Source organism: Heterocephalus glaber, unplaced genomic scaffold (assembly GCF_053883595.1).
Source record: "Heterocephalus glaber isolate CG9 unplaced genomic scaffold, H.glaber_assembly_v1.0 deba00001461, whole genome shotgun sequence".
Classification (NCBI taxonomy): domain Eukaryota; kingdom Metazoa; phylum Chordata; class Mammalia; order Rodentia; family Bathyergidae; genus Heterocephalus; species Heterocephalus glaber.
The window spans coordinates 7,826,634-7,841,263 of record NW_028258308.1 but is presented as its reverse complement, the minus strand read 5'-3'; the positions used below and the strand labels follow the sequence as shown (position 1 = coordinate 7,841,263).

The 14,630-nt window shown below is 38.9% G+C and overlaps 1 pseudogene across 1 annotated transcript in view; it reads right to left on the bottom strand.

Annotated features, from left to right (window-relative positions):
- Positions 1–14,630, bottom strand: part of LOC147826726 (thioredoxin pseudogene) — a 31,525-nt pseudogene that overhangs the window by 13,493 nt on the left and 3,402 nt on the right. The window contains exon 2 of the transcript XR_015453424.1: positions 1–14,630. This exon is cut by the window's left edge and continues 13,493 nt beyond it. The product of XR_015453424.1 is annotated as a thioredoxin pseudogene (transcript).

Genomic DNA, 14,630 nt, shown 5'->3' with positions numbered 1-14,630 from the left:
AACAAAGTCTTTGTAAATAGGGAGGGTTGGAGGGAGTGAAGGGAGGACAGGGGAATGGGGAAAAAATAAGAACCAAGATACTCATGTAATGGTACAAGATCCCAATGATGAATGTAACTGTATTGTATACCTAAAATGTACCAATAAACTTAATGGGAAAAAAAAAAGAAAGTCAGAGTGGCCAACCTAAAGTCAATAGGGGCCAGAAAGTATATTTCGTCTACACAGAAAAATATAGCAAGAGCTGACCATGGTGGTTCATGCCTGTAATCCAAGCATTCTTGGAGGTTGAGGCAGTCGGATCACAAATTTGAGCCCATCCCCAGCAATTTAGTGATTTAGTGAGACCTTGTATCAAAATTTAAAATTTTTAAAAGGGCTGGGATATGGCTTGGTGAGAAGGCCCAGTTACACTCCACCCCCACTTCCACCACCCATTCCTCCAAAAGAAAAAATTACAGAAAAGTCAAAGTGTAAATGAATAATTGCAAACAAATAATACAATATAAACTTAAGTTGCTCATTATTTTTCAGTTTTAAAGATCTATGCCAATTTACACCAAATTCTTTATGTGGCAATTCACATAGACCGAGAAACACCTAGAAAGAACAGATCCTTGAATAAACACAGACATAAAAGTAGTTGCAGTGATAAGCAAGTGATACGTTGCAGGTCTCTGGATCTTACTTTGTCCACCTGTGACAGAGGAACATGTACAAAGATCAGATCGTCTGTCTTCCAAAGGTGGCACCTCTCTGCCCCAGCTCCTTTGGAGGCTTAGAACACAATGGGGACATGTTGGAAAATTGAGAGACCTTGGATTAAAAAAATACGGATTGAGTTCTGACCTCACATCCTGCAAAAATTACTAATCTATAACGTGAGACAGTTGTCTATATGAAACTTTAGTTTCTTTTCAGGGCTAAACATCCTCATTTGGGGATCAAACTGATTGTAGGTTCTCTCTAGAGTCGCTGTTCCGTTTTAACACCAGGTGGCGCTAGACAACAAGTTAATGGGAAACGACTAAGGCTTTTTTCGGTGGTGAAACCCAGAGAGTTCTGGGCTATTTTCGCTTTCTTACTAAATATTGTTATAAAGCGGAACTCTTGCATAGTTCCTCGGAAACCACTACTTTCAGGAAATGGCATCCAAAAACATAAAATGAGCACTCTGTTTTAGGACCTCCCACATAGGAAAGGGGGTATGCCTGGTGGAACACCCCAATTTCTAGGGTTTGACTTTTGAGATTTAGAAGTTTCTCTCTTTTTTGAACAGAGGTATGAGGTAACCAGAGCCGTACTTTTCGACAATGTCTCTAGCAACCATGTGACGGCGGGAGCTAAGAGTGTGTAAAATGGAGAAATTGCTTAGGGGATTTTTCCAGAAGACCTGAATCCACCCTACCCTTGTGGTGTAGCACAGTGAGCACAGAAGTGGTAAGTGTTGGAGCAATTCAATCTCTAGAACTTCATAACTCTTTAAATAAAGAGGGTTTGAGTAGGACAGTTCACTCTGCAAGATAACTCCAAGATAACAAGGTTGCTGACGAAAAGCAGAGGATGCCTCTGGTGGCAGTAGCATCTTGCTGTTTGTAATTCTGCCCTGTTTACCCACACTGAGAAGGAAAGGGCCTCCTGGAGACTTTCGTGCTGTGAGAGCATGGAGATTCTCCAAGAAGACAGCCAATCTTGCCCCAGTGGCTTAGAAAGCAAATATTTAGCTGGGCATGGTGGCACATGCCTGTCCTGGCACTCTGGGAGGCTGAGGCAGGAGGATCTCAAGTTCCAACCCAGCCTGGGGAGGTTAGTTTACATTTTATGAGGTTGCAGTCTAACTATAGAGTCAGCTGTGACTCTGATAAGCTCAGCTGACCTGAACACCCCCCCACACACAAAGTCACCTTTTTTTCTTGCACATGATTTCATTGGTGGCGGTTTAAAATCCTGTGGCATTTCTTCATCCCCTTCTGTGTTACCATGGCAAGATGGCCTTGTGGAAGGAGCAATGATTTGGGTTCAGAGAAGCCTGCATTTAAATCCTAAAATTCTAGCTCCACAGAATTACCATCTTGCTTCTATATAAAATTGGCCAGAAGAGAACTATTTGTTTTAGGTTTCTAAGATTCTATTCCCTTGAACAAGTTATTTCATTTCTCTAAAACCGTATCTCATCCATAATGTCCATCCCACAAATTTGCTATGAGAAATGAAGGCAGTGTGGCAACACGGTAAGTAGTCAGTAAATGCCAGTTCTATTTCCCTTTATGGAATAAGCCAGTAGGATGTCCTTGTATCAATCTGTCAAAGAAATTCAACGTTAGTACAGAGACAGATGTAATGTCCATAATTATCTGTGGTCAGTTTTGACAAAACATTCTGAGCCCTCTTGAAATCTATTAAGCTGGTGTACAACTTGAGACTTAGGGTACTCAATGGTCCACAAAAATAAAGAGGAAGGAGTTACACAATGCCTCTCTGTTCTAATTACTCAATCTCTACCCAACTGAAACCTTGCTTCACAAGAGATTAGCCACAGCCTTGAGAGCAATAAACATCCTGAATTGCAAACTCCATTTTACCACCTCACAAAACCTTCATAAATCTCAGTTGCAGTGAATGCATCTACTATTTTATTTATGAAGTGACTGCTTTAAGAGAACATAATAGTCCCCATTATTAGTCCTTCTGCCAACTCCCCAAATTGAAGGGAGAAATTAATATGCAATATTAATGTTTCCATTTTGCAAGTGAAGTGAAGATAATACATTACTTTCAAGGAATACAGGACAATTTCTGGGATGCGAGGCTGGTAACTGAGTTGTTGCAGGTTTCATTTTTTAAAAAACTACTTGTAGGTCGCCACACCACCAATGGACAAATGCCTCATAATGAACAAGTGTACAATATCTGTTGAGGGGTACACAGTGTTAGCCATTTACTCCCAGGAAGATGACAACTAAGCAAGAATATTGACATTTTCATGTTCCTGTTTTATAAGAATCAAGAATGCAGATAGCATGGCAAGCCATAGAAGCACACATTCTCTTGTGATGGTCAAAAAACGGGCAAATCTGTATACTCACCCACAGCTAGTATGAACACAGCTGAAGGGAAAAATACCATTACTAGTTCTAGTTCTGCTTTTGTGGATGAGGACCCTTCCATTTTTATTCCTTTAATCCAAATCATTCCTTTTTCATGCTACATGATCAAGGTGCACAAGGGGCTCTGGTAGGAACTATGCCAGTAGCATGGCCCTTCCTTTCCCACTCCTTGCTCAAGTGTGCTCTGCACATCATTGTGTGGCCTACCCACAGCACACCCTCTCAAGATGAAGAGGACAGAAAAGACTGCTGCAGAAGGCTGTCACTTTGCCACTTGGTGAAACTATATGGTAACAATATATAAAATATAACTTGTTTCCTGAAGTTCAGGGGTATAAGACACCAGAATGCATTACAGAGAAGATAACTTAGAATTATCTTCTGCTGATTTTAAAGAAGCCAGAGAGGAGAGGACTTCCTGGGGTAATTTTTGCTGCATTTAGAGAGAGACACAGGAGCTAGGGGAGAAGGTCTAGGGCTGCTTGGGTGGCACTTCACAGGGTGGCAAAGTGAAGGAGAGTTACAGTATCCTGGTGTCTGATATTCAGCTTGACAGGTCCAAAGAGTGGGTTTTGTCTATGGTCCTGGGTAATTAGGTTGTGGATTTAACTCATGCTAACCAAACACTCAAAAAAATTGAAACACAATATACATTTATTTCTTTGTAACAGGTGAAGAATAAGCCTTTCCAGTGAACTTCAAACTTGCTTCCTTAAGTGAGGATACAGCCTGGCATTAGTGAGGTACCTGAGAGACCAAATTCATGAGCAGAATATTGCCTATGACCAAAGATTCAGAGCAAAAGAATTAGGTAAATTTAAAGAATGTGTCATCCAGGGACTGGAAAAGCTTTCTAAATGAAATGTGCTTTCCAGGTAATCTGAACATGCCCAGGAAGAGTATCTCTTTAATTGGGAAAGAGTTAGATAATCAGCAAGAAATTCTTGCTGCCTAATCTCCCTTCCTAAATTCAGATTATCTAACTCCTGAACCTCTATCCATGAGAATCCCAGTTTTCCTCAGATTCTTATTCACAATTCTTATTGCTTTGTTACAAATTCATTTTTCTTGAACTCTCATCTTTTCAGATCTTTGTTACCAACACTCAAGGAGGGTTTTTGATGGTTGATCTCCTCGACCATGTGTTTGTTCTTATTAGTTCTTCCAATAGAATCATTTTCAAGCTCTGGGAGCACTTTACTACATGTGTGACAAGCTCCTCCAGCTGGCCTGGGGCAGGACAATGCCTCCTGAAGCTGTGTTCAGCAAGAATTATTCTGTTCATCTGTGGAATGCATTTGTAATGTGTTTTATTTATTTTGCCTCCACACATTCCAACCTTCCCAGAGAAGAGGTGAACAAACCACCCGCCTTTCCCCACAAGAAAGTAATTTTTTCACCTTAGGTGGGCCATCTGCTTCTCCTAACAACTCTGCTTTGACTTGAATTGAATACATCTTGTCCTAGGCAATTTGCCAGCTGTGGTTGCAGGAAATGGAGCAACTAAAAGTGATTTCCTTATGATGTCAGGCTTGCTTGCTCGCTCTTTCTTTCTTTATTTCTTTCTTTCTTTTCTTTCTTTCTTTCTTTCTTTCTTTCTTTCTTTCTTTCTTTCTTTCTTTCTTTCTTTCTTTGAAATGCAACTTATGGAATCAGCCTCAAGGAAATTGTGCATCCATGGTCATAGGAGCAGTTCACAGAATGGCAGGAGTCCCACCCAATGTAAAAACATAAGCTGTATATGAATTTCTTAAAAGTTAATCCCATTGTATAGATCTAACAGTGTGCCCAACAGAAAGAAGACTGAATATGGCTTAGGACCCTAAGCTAAAGATTCCCAACCCTGAATACAAATCTAATTCACCCATTTGAATCTTCATGCCTTGATCTCACTCAACTGGGTGCTTCTGATGTTCAGTTATGTTGAGAAAATTTCCCCTCAGCCACTAGAAACCAAAGACCTCTTCTTAAGCCCTGAAGATACTGGAGGTAAAAAATTACTCAAGGCAGAAAAGGTCAAAATGAACAGCACTGACCCAGATGTCAGTGAACTAAGGGAGGCAACAGGAAAGAGGATTTTTTTTCTTTTTTTTGAGAGAGTCACCCAGAGACTTGGATTTGTAATAAGAAGCAAGTCACAAAAACATTAAGTGGCTTTGGCTGGCAAACATGGACCTCTCCTACCAATGGAGGGGATTTTCTCCAACTTCAGCTCAAAGACAGAATATCTACCAAGGCAACAGTGTATTCTAATACAAGGGCAAGAGCACTAAAAGTAACTTAAGAGGTGAAGCAAAAACAGCTGCTTCTTCCAGGAATCGACACATAAATATCAGAGCCACTTTATGCAGGTGAAAGACACAAGAAGAAATAGTAGAAACCACAAGATGGAAGAAACGAGCATTTGTGGCCTGTTCTACTACATGTGGGAGATGACTTCGAGACTTTCTGAACTGCTTAGACATGGACAGTATCAGCCAGTACATACTGGCAAAGACATTCCTGCAGGTTAGAATACAGAAACGCCACACTGAGGGTTGGCAAATAGGTTAAGCCCAACCACATGTCACCAAACAAAATCATCCAGTTACTACTGCGTGGCTGGTAAGGTGTGGTAGGCTTGCACCTGGACACTGGGCCTTGAGGCAGGCAGACCAAGATGGTAGCTGAAACAAACACAGTGCTGCCTGTTGCTCAGGAAGGGCCCAGGGCAGGCAGTAGTAGTGGAACAAGCTGTGCTGGTGGCAGAGTGGTTGATGAGGGTGGAAGCCCTCCAGGATCAGGTGCTAGCAACCAGGACGTGAGGGGCAGCCTATCCAGTAACCTCCTACTGAAGCAAATGCTCAGTCCCAGACCTAATAACCGAGAATGGCAGAGAGGTCATTGTAAGTGTTCGGTAAAGTTTCCATTATAAAATTGGAGCTTAGAGACCATCAGAATTTAGTTTAATGAAAAGTTATCAAAAGACTCCACCAGAATTTCTTTCTACTTTTTAAGGGTAGAAAGAATATTAATATTAATCTTTTATTATCATTCATAGTCAGATGAAGTTGGGTATGTAATTTCCATACTTTTTACTTTTCATAAATAAAAAATTTAAAAGCTTTAAGCAGCTGATAGCTGGTTATGTTCTTCAGAAAACACAATTAGACTGATTCATTAATGGTGGCTTCAAGTGTTTCCTTATTAGCCCAAGAAAACCCACTCACTTTTTTATTCTTTTAAAAAAACTGGAAGTTTGGCATGATTTGATTTCACAGTCTGCATCGACGACCTGACAGTCATCCACATCTACTTCAAGGAATAACATGTTGGAATATTTTTCAGACAGGGAATGAAAGAATGAAAGTTGGCTGAGAAATCAGCTACTGCAAGTTTATCCCCTGCACCAGCCAAGGTGCTGAAAAGCCTCTTTGCTTTCAATCTGCTGCACCATTTTGGCTGCTGGGGGTCTGATGAGCTACCGAAGTAAGTGATGGAAATGGACTGAAGGTGTGGGACTTAGCTTCTCCATCAGTAACTTCTAAAAACCAATAATGATTTAAAAATTATTATGATAAAAAATGGTGATGATTTGATACACATTTTGCCTTATAAGTTATAAGTACTTTTATCATATATAGTTCAATTTGGTTTAGAGAACAGAAATGTTTAAAATTTTTATTTCTATATTAATAGAAATACACTCCATTTATTTACAAAATGTATACTGCCACGACAATTGAAGAATGTGGTGCACATCATCTTCAGATTGGACAGCATAAAAATGGGGGGCTGTGATTCGGCTGATGTGGTTTGAGGTGCCCATTCATACTACACCCCATTCTTGGTTGGTTAGATTTGGAAAAAAAATGGGGTTCCTTTGATTTACAAATGAAATACTGTTTACTATTTGCTTCTATGGATGGGTTTACCAGACCTAGCCAAGAATTCCCACTCATTACTCTCCTCATACTTTCTGCTCTAAAGGTGTAAGGTACAAAAACAAAACAAAACAAACAAAGAAAAAACAATGACTGTTAGATTTTTTAATAACTTTGTCAAAACAGTGATAACGCCAGAAATTTATTCACTCAACAGTTACTGAACACCTAGAATTCTGTCATTTCCCAGGTGTTGCTTGGAATCCAATCCCTTTAGATATTTAGGTTCTTTTAAAAGTTCTGGGACTGGGAGTGTAGCTCAGTGGTACAGTGTGAGGTCCTGGATTTAATCCCCAGCACCAGAAAAGAAAAGAAAATTCTGTGTCAAACAAATTTGACAACCAGTCTAGCCCTTAGAGCTTTAAACTGAACTGGCATATTACATATTATCTGCCTGGACTCAAAATCTGAGCATCTCTCTTCATTTTTGCACTTGCTCAAGCCTCCATTCCTCCATATTGTCAGTAATTCAGTATCATTTTTGTGAAGGAGTCTCCGTCCTCCACATTGACCAGGAATTCTAGGAACTTACTTTGTCCAAAGAGAGTAGTCTGGTTTCAATGTCTCAGGTGAAAAGAAATAAACAGTCCAGTAAGAGATTCTGGGGTTTGTTATTGTTGTGTTTATTTATTTATTTTTTTTATGGTGCTGTGGATTCAATCCAAGATACCGTGCATGCTAAGCAGGTACTCTACCACTGAGCTACATCTCTAGCACCCAGGTTCTGGTTTTAATAATTTCTACAAGGCATCGCTATTTCATTTTGAAAGGCTCGAGTGAGTCTCTGTCCTGCAAGGATGTCCCTGTTACCGTAGAACCCGGTGCAGGCAGCAGGGCGGAACTGTGGCACAGATGCCCAAGACGACAGCTTACTGTTGTCTTAAGTAACACAATCAGCTACTGTTCCCTAAACATGCCTGCTGTGCCAAGGTACCCACGTATGATTGGGTATCAGACCACAGCCACACGCAGTACCTAGAACAAGCTGTGCCCCACAAACCTCGAGGCCCTGGCACGGAGTCTGTCACTGAGCCAGACTTCCGCTTTCTTTTTGGGGAACCTCAGCCAGAACCATCTCAGCCCTTCAGAAAGTCCCAATTAAGTCAAATCTCAAATGGAGAGAAGATAGAGTCTTGCCAAATGTTTCTGGGAAGTTAAAACACTTTAAGATAATTGGTTATGGTTTGGCACAGGTTATTTATCAGATTTCTTCCTATTTGAGAGGTAAATAAAATATGGAAGGCTATGGAATGTAGCATTACCAAAGGGCTGTGGAAGCATGTGTTTGAGAAAGAGAGAGAGGTGGAGAGAAAGAGATTCTCTGATACTGGAGGCAACTAATGGGGGAAGGAGCAATGAAAGATGTAGAAGGGAGATTTTCTGTGTTATAATTTTGTAAATTAAAAGGGACATCAAGTTCTCTGTCAGGAATCACAGGCAAAAAAAATTTTCCCATTCTGAAGGTTGTCTTTTCACTCTGTTGGTTGTTTCTTTTGCTGTGCAGAAGCTTCTTAGTTTGATATGATCCCATTTGTTGATTCTTGGGACTATTTGCTGTGCAGCCGAGGTTCTGTTCAGAAAGTCCTATGCCTATGACTTCATAAGTTTTACCTATTTTGTCTTTCTTCCCAGTGCCATTTATTAGAGAGGCTATCTTTCCTCCAGTGTATGTATTTGGTCCCCATTAAAGATCAAGTAGTTGAATGTACTTGGGGTTGTTTCTTCATCTTTCATTCTGTTTCACTGATCCTCATGTCTGTTTTTGTACCAGTACCATGTTGTTTTTATCAGTTACTTTATATTTCTTTTCATTTTTTTTTTCTGGTACCAGGGATAGAACTCAAGACTTTGCACTTGTGAGGCGGGTGTGGTGCCACTGAGCTAAATCCCTGGCCCCAACAGTAACTTTGTAATACAACTTCAGATCTGGGATGGTGATGCCTCCTGCTTTGTTAGGGGAAACAAATTGAATAGATATTTCACAGAAGAAGTACAAATGGCCAATAAATAACGTGAAGGAATGTTCAACATCACTGGCCATTAGGGAAATGTAAATGAAAACAACACTGAGACTCCATCTTACCCCGGAAAAAATGGCTATCATCAAGAAATCAAATAATGGGCTGGGGATTTAGCTCAGTGGTTCTGCCACCTTCCCTGCAAGCACAAGGTCCCAAGTTTGATCCCTGGTACCAAAAAAAAAAAAAAAAAAAGAAAAGAAATCAAATAATAACAAATACAGGAGAAACTGTGGGAGACAAAAGAACCCTTTTACACTGTTGGCGGGAATACAAACTAGCACAATCCTTATGGAAAGTGGTGTAAAGATTCCTTAAAAATCATATACTAGAAATTCCATTGGACTCAGCCATTCTCCTTCTTGGCATCAACCTAAAAGAGTTAAGGATGTCATATTAGGGTGATCCATACACATCCATGTTTATAGCAGCACAATTCATAATAGCTAAATCTTGGAAGCAGCCTATACGTCCATCAAAAGATGAATGGAAAAAGAAAATGTGGTATTCATATACAATGGAGTACTACTCTGCCATGAAGAAAGATAAACTTGAGTTATTTGTAGGAAAATGGATGTATGTTGAGACCATAATGTTAAGTGAAGTAAATCAGACTCACAAGCTTAAATAACACGTGGTTTCTCTTATATGAGAAACCTCAAGTGTAAAAAAGCAATATAAAAGATAGATAATATAGGAAGTAGGGAGAAAGATCTTTCTCAAAGAGGAAGTAGATTAAGAGATGGGAGAGGAGGGGAGTGAAAGGGGATGAAAAAAGAAATTGAGATATGTCATGTACATGTACCAACTTCACATTATGTACCACATGCATGTACTAATAAAAATGTGAAATAAAATAATTTAAAAAGAGACATGATGGGCTAGAAATGAGCTTGGTAATAGGGCATCTACACAAGGGCCTGATTTATCTCCACCACCATAAAAAAGAAAAGAAAATGAGAAAAGAAGAAAGAAAAAGAAAGAAAGGAAGGAAAGAAAGAAAGAAAGGGAAGAGACATGATATATTTAAGAGTATCTAATGTATCAAAGAGAACAGTCTCTCAGGAGCTCTCTCCTGAATGCTTTATTTTAAGCTAAAGCCTATGGGACCCAAGTCACATAGTCTGGTCCTCAACAAGTGGACATATTTTTACTCTCCACTTTAACACATACCCACACCCTATGGAAAAACAGGTTATATTTTAATAGTGTTATACTATATCCAGCACATGTCATGTGTCTAGAGATAAAACATCCTGGGGAAATATCTCCATTCCTTACTACTTCTTGGCATTTCATGTATCCTCTCTGATATGTATGCACATAAAGAGGGCTAGTTTTGGTTATCTAATACGGTGTTGTGTTTGTTATTTCAATTTGAAAATGCTTTTGTTTGGGTTATCAAATGTGTAATTTTAATGTTTTATTAGTGAGAAAGCAATGTGTTCAATTTTTCAGCTAATTTAACACCAGAAATTTTCCCTGTTTGCAATGTAAAAGATGCAGTTTTTTTAGACAGGTCTGCTCATATTTCAAAGAACATGAAATATAAATACTGCTAAATTGCCCTATATTTAAAGTTTTCTTATTCCATAAGATAGTTATGGGGTCTTTGTTTATACTTTTATACAAAATGGTGTCTGATCTTGAACAAATTTGTTATATGAATGTGTTTATTATTTTTAAATAGCCATATTTGAGAAGCCCTATCAAACTAGGTGATTACAAATCAATAATTTCAATCCACCTGAAAAGTAAATGTTAAAAATATATTAACCAACTCACTTGAATACTTATATCCATACAAAACTTACGTACAGATATTTATAGCATTGTGTTAATCAGTTTTCCATTACTTTAACAAATACTTGAGATAAACCAACACAAAAAGGGAGAAAGTTATTTTGGTTCTTGGTTTAGAGGTGAAAGTGCATGCTCATTTGGCCCTGTTGTTTTGGGCCCAGGCAGCGCATATATCAGGGCAGGGGAATATGGCAGAGGAGGCTTGTTCACTGCATGGTAGTCAGGAAGCCAAAGAGAGGACAGGTTGGGCGTGGTGGCATAGGCTTGTGATCCCAGCTCCTTGAGGAACTAAGCCAAGAGGATAGCAAGTTGAAGTCTAGACTGGAAAACTTAGTGAGACCCTATCTCAAAATTTAATGGGAGAGAAGAATGAATATGAATGAATGGGAACAAGGAAGGGGCAGCGTCCCAACATCCCCTTCACACCTCCAGTGACCTAACTTCTTTCAGTCAGGCCCCACTTCTTAAAAAGTTCTACCCCCTCCAATAATACCATGGGCTGGGTATCAGGCCTTTAACACATAGGCCTTTGGGAGGTATTTCAGATCCAAACTATAGCAAACATCTCTATTCTTAGCCCCAAACTGTAGACAACCAGAATTTCCTTAACAGGTGAATGTATAAACAAACCATGGTGTATCTACACAATAGAATACCTTTCAGTGATGAATAGAATACCTTTCAGTGATGAAAAGAAATAAATTATCTGTGAAAATTCATAGATGATTCTTAAATGCATAAGCCTAGGTGACAGATACCAAAGACATGCTAGGAAAGGTGAAACTATAGAGATATAAAAGGATCAGTGCTTGCCAGAAGGTCAGGGCAGAGGGCAGTAGAGGCTGTAGAGGTGAAGCAGAGGAGAAATTTTAAGGCAGTGAGACTATTCTGTACCCATAATATAATGGTGTGCACATTACTTTATGTCTTTTTAAAAAACCGACAGACTTTGAGCACAAAGACTGAGCTTTAATGTATGCAAATTTAAAACTATTATTTAGGAGGTGGAGGTGATAGAATACAGAACATAACAAGAGAATCAGTGTGAAACTACCTTGTTTAAAATTATAATAAGGGCTCAAGTGCATACCTAAGTAACTTGGGAAATAAGTGAAATTTATAAAGCTGAAGGAAAAAGACACTGTATATAAGCATGCTACGCTAGTTGACACAACTGTATACCATGAGGTATGGGCTAATAATCTTGACATTGCAATACCTGTGTGCTGAAATTAATTAAATAAATAGCAGAAGATGGGATCAGGCTTCTCACTGCTAGAGTGGGAGGTTAAAGATAAGCCAAGGGGAAAGGCTAGAATGATTCATGCAGCAATGCATCAGAGTCGAGACATTAATATAAGCTCATGTTTAGGTTGATATACATACAGATGGCCATGTACAGACATATTTATATATGTTTGTGTGTACACAGCTTAGTATACCCTTATATATTTCCTTGCTCTGTCATCTGAGAGGGCCTAGAAGCTATGACAAATCAGTACCAGTGAGCACACCTTGTTCCCAGATCTTGGTTTCAAATCCATCCTCCAATGAGAGGAACTAGGCTCCTTGGAGAAATGGCTGATTCTAGGATTGGAACTGGAAATACACAAGATGAGGCTGGAGTACCTTATAGTGACAAAAGCAACACAGGGCTCAAGGTCAACAACAAAAATGAAACAAAAACCCACAACTTTGTTAGGGGGTGTGACAAGGAGACACAGGAGGCAAAGAAAGGGCTCCAGGTGGCCAAAGCTGACACAAATTGAATAACAACAAATTTGGGGGCAACATTGGATTATAACCCAAAGTAAACAAGAGATACACATAAGTACATACCAATACAAGTAAATAAATGAGGGAGAATAGACAAATCTCCTGTGCAGAGGGATTGCGCAAAAGCTTACATAGCTACCGTGTCCTCAAGGAGGTATAGCATAACTCTCTGTTCTTGGGTGTACACTCTGCAGAGTGACTTCCTTAGAAAACATGTAATAAGGAAAGGGGGAGAAAGAAAGTAAAGGCACAGTGGAGAAACCTGACAAAAAATACCTCATTCAAATCAACGATAAGCCTTGTTTACAATACATACCTGACATGAATGTACATGTACGATGTGTTATGATAGAAATTGCAACACTTAAACTCTGTGACATTCTTTTCAAAAGTACATAAGCCAAGTTTAGTTTTAAAACGAATATTAGTGCTGGAAGCTCAATAGTAGAACCTTTGTCTAGCATATGCAAGGCCCCGCATTAGGTCCACAGCACCCAAAACAATTAACAAACAAATAAACAAAACAAATATTAAACAAGTCTCAGTTTTGAGACAGTCTTCAAAATATTTGACCAGTATTCTTCAAAACTGTCATGGTCATAAAGAAGGAAAGTTTGAGAAACTGTAAACACTAAGAGCAGCCTAAGGAGATAGGACAGCCCAATGTGGTTTCTGGGAAGGGATCCTGGCACAGAAAAAAAGACCTTAGCTAAAAAGTAAGTAAAAATGAATAAAATGTGGATGTTGGTTCATCGTAACAATATTCAATAGTGACTTTAATTACAACAAATGTACTACATAATTTAAGAATTTAGTTAAAAGGAAATTGTATATAGGGCATAGAGGAAGTATGTACTAGTTAGCAATATTTCTATAAACATAAAGCTATCCTAAAATAATGTCTATTTTTAAAAAGATAATGAGTATCAGTTACAGAAATTGCGAAAAACCATTCATTAAATTCCTTATTTTATAAAGAGAAAACAGAGGATTAACAGTAGAAATAGCCATGCCAGGAAACTAATGAGGTAATTTCCAAGTGCTTTTCTTTCTTGGCCACCTTTCCTGCTGATATTATTTCCATGTTAATATTATCATTCATTCTAAATATTCCATGGGCTCCTGAAGCTTCACAGTTTTCTTTGGCACACTTCTCTCTTGATGTTCACTTTTCTGACTTTGTTTCCACAGTACTTAAAGATCACGTTACTCTGGTGCTAAAGACCTCTATGTCTAAATTCCACAAAGAAGTCCATCACTCCTAGGGGGTGTCAGGTAAAAGATGGTTCCTGCTTCTGTGCTTCCTGTTTTGACTAAAAGTCTTTGATCCAAGAAACCTCTCCCTATTATCCCAGTCATAGCCAGGCCTGCCCACCTGAGAAGCCTGGCAGTTCCCCAGTACACCATATCATTGAAATTGCATTCCAATACAAACACCCCCTGAAAACATTTCTCTTCCCATAGTTGTAGCAACATGAGCCCAACATCTTGCTCTACAGTTACTTGGTAATTCCGCTTTTCCCTCAAGGGCCTCACTGCAGACTCCTCGGTAAAGTCTGTTTTCATAAGTTTGACTTCAGTGGCATAAAGCTAAGTTTGGATAATAGAGGTTATGTTGTTCAACCCAGTTGCCAAAGCCATTCTAAGCAAAAATGTTCCAATCTCAGTGGAAACTTTAAGGGAAATGTTTAAATAGTTTTAATCAGAAAGAAAATGCTTACAGAATTAAAAAATAATTAAGTCAAAACAACAATTTATTCTTTTTCATTAATGAAAGATTTTAGGGTAGTTTTAAAAGGTAATTTTTTTTCTGTAGCTCATTATTATTTCAGCAAACATATTGTGGATTAGCTTTCAATTTGTGTAATTATTTTGAAATTTCGATTGTCAGATACGTAAACCAATTTCTAACCCCTCCTGGGAGGATCTGTACTGTGAAGTCTGAAAGCAGCAGCTGCTTTTCCCTCCACTTCCAGCCTCAGTGATTCCAGAAGGACTTAAGC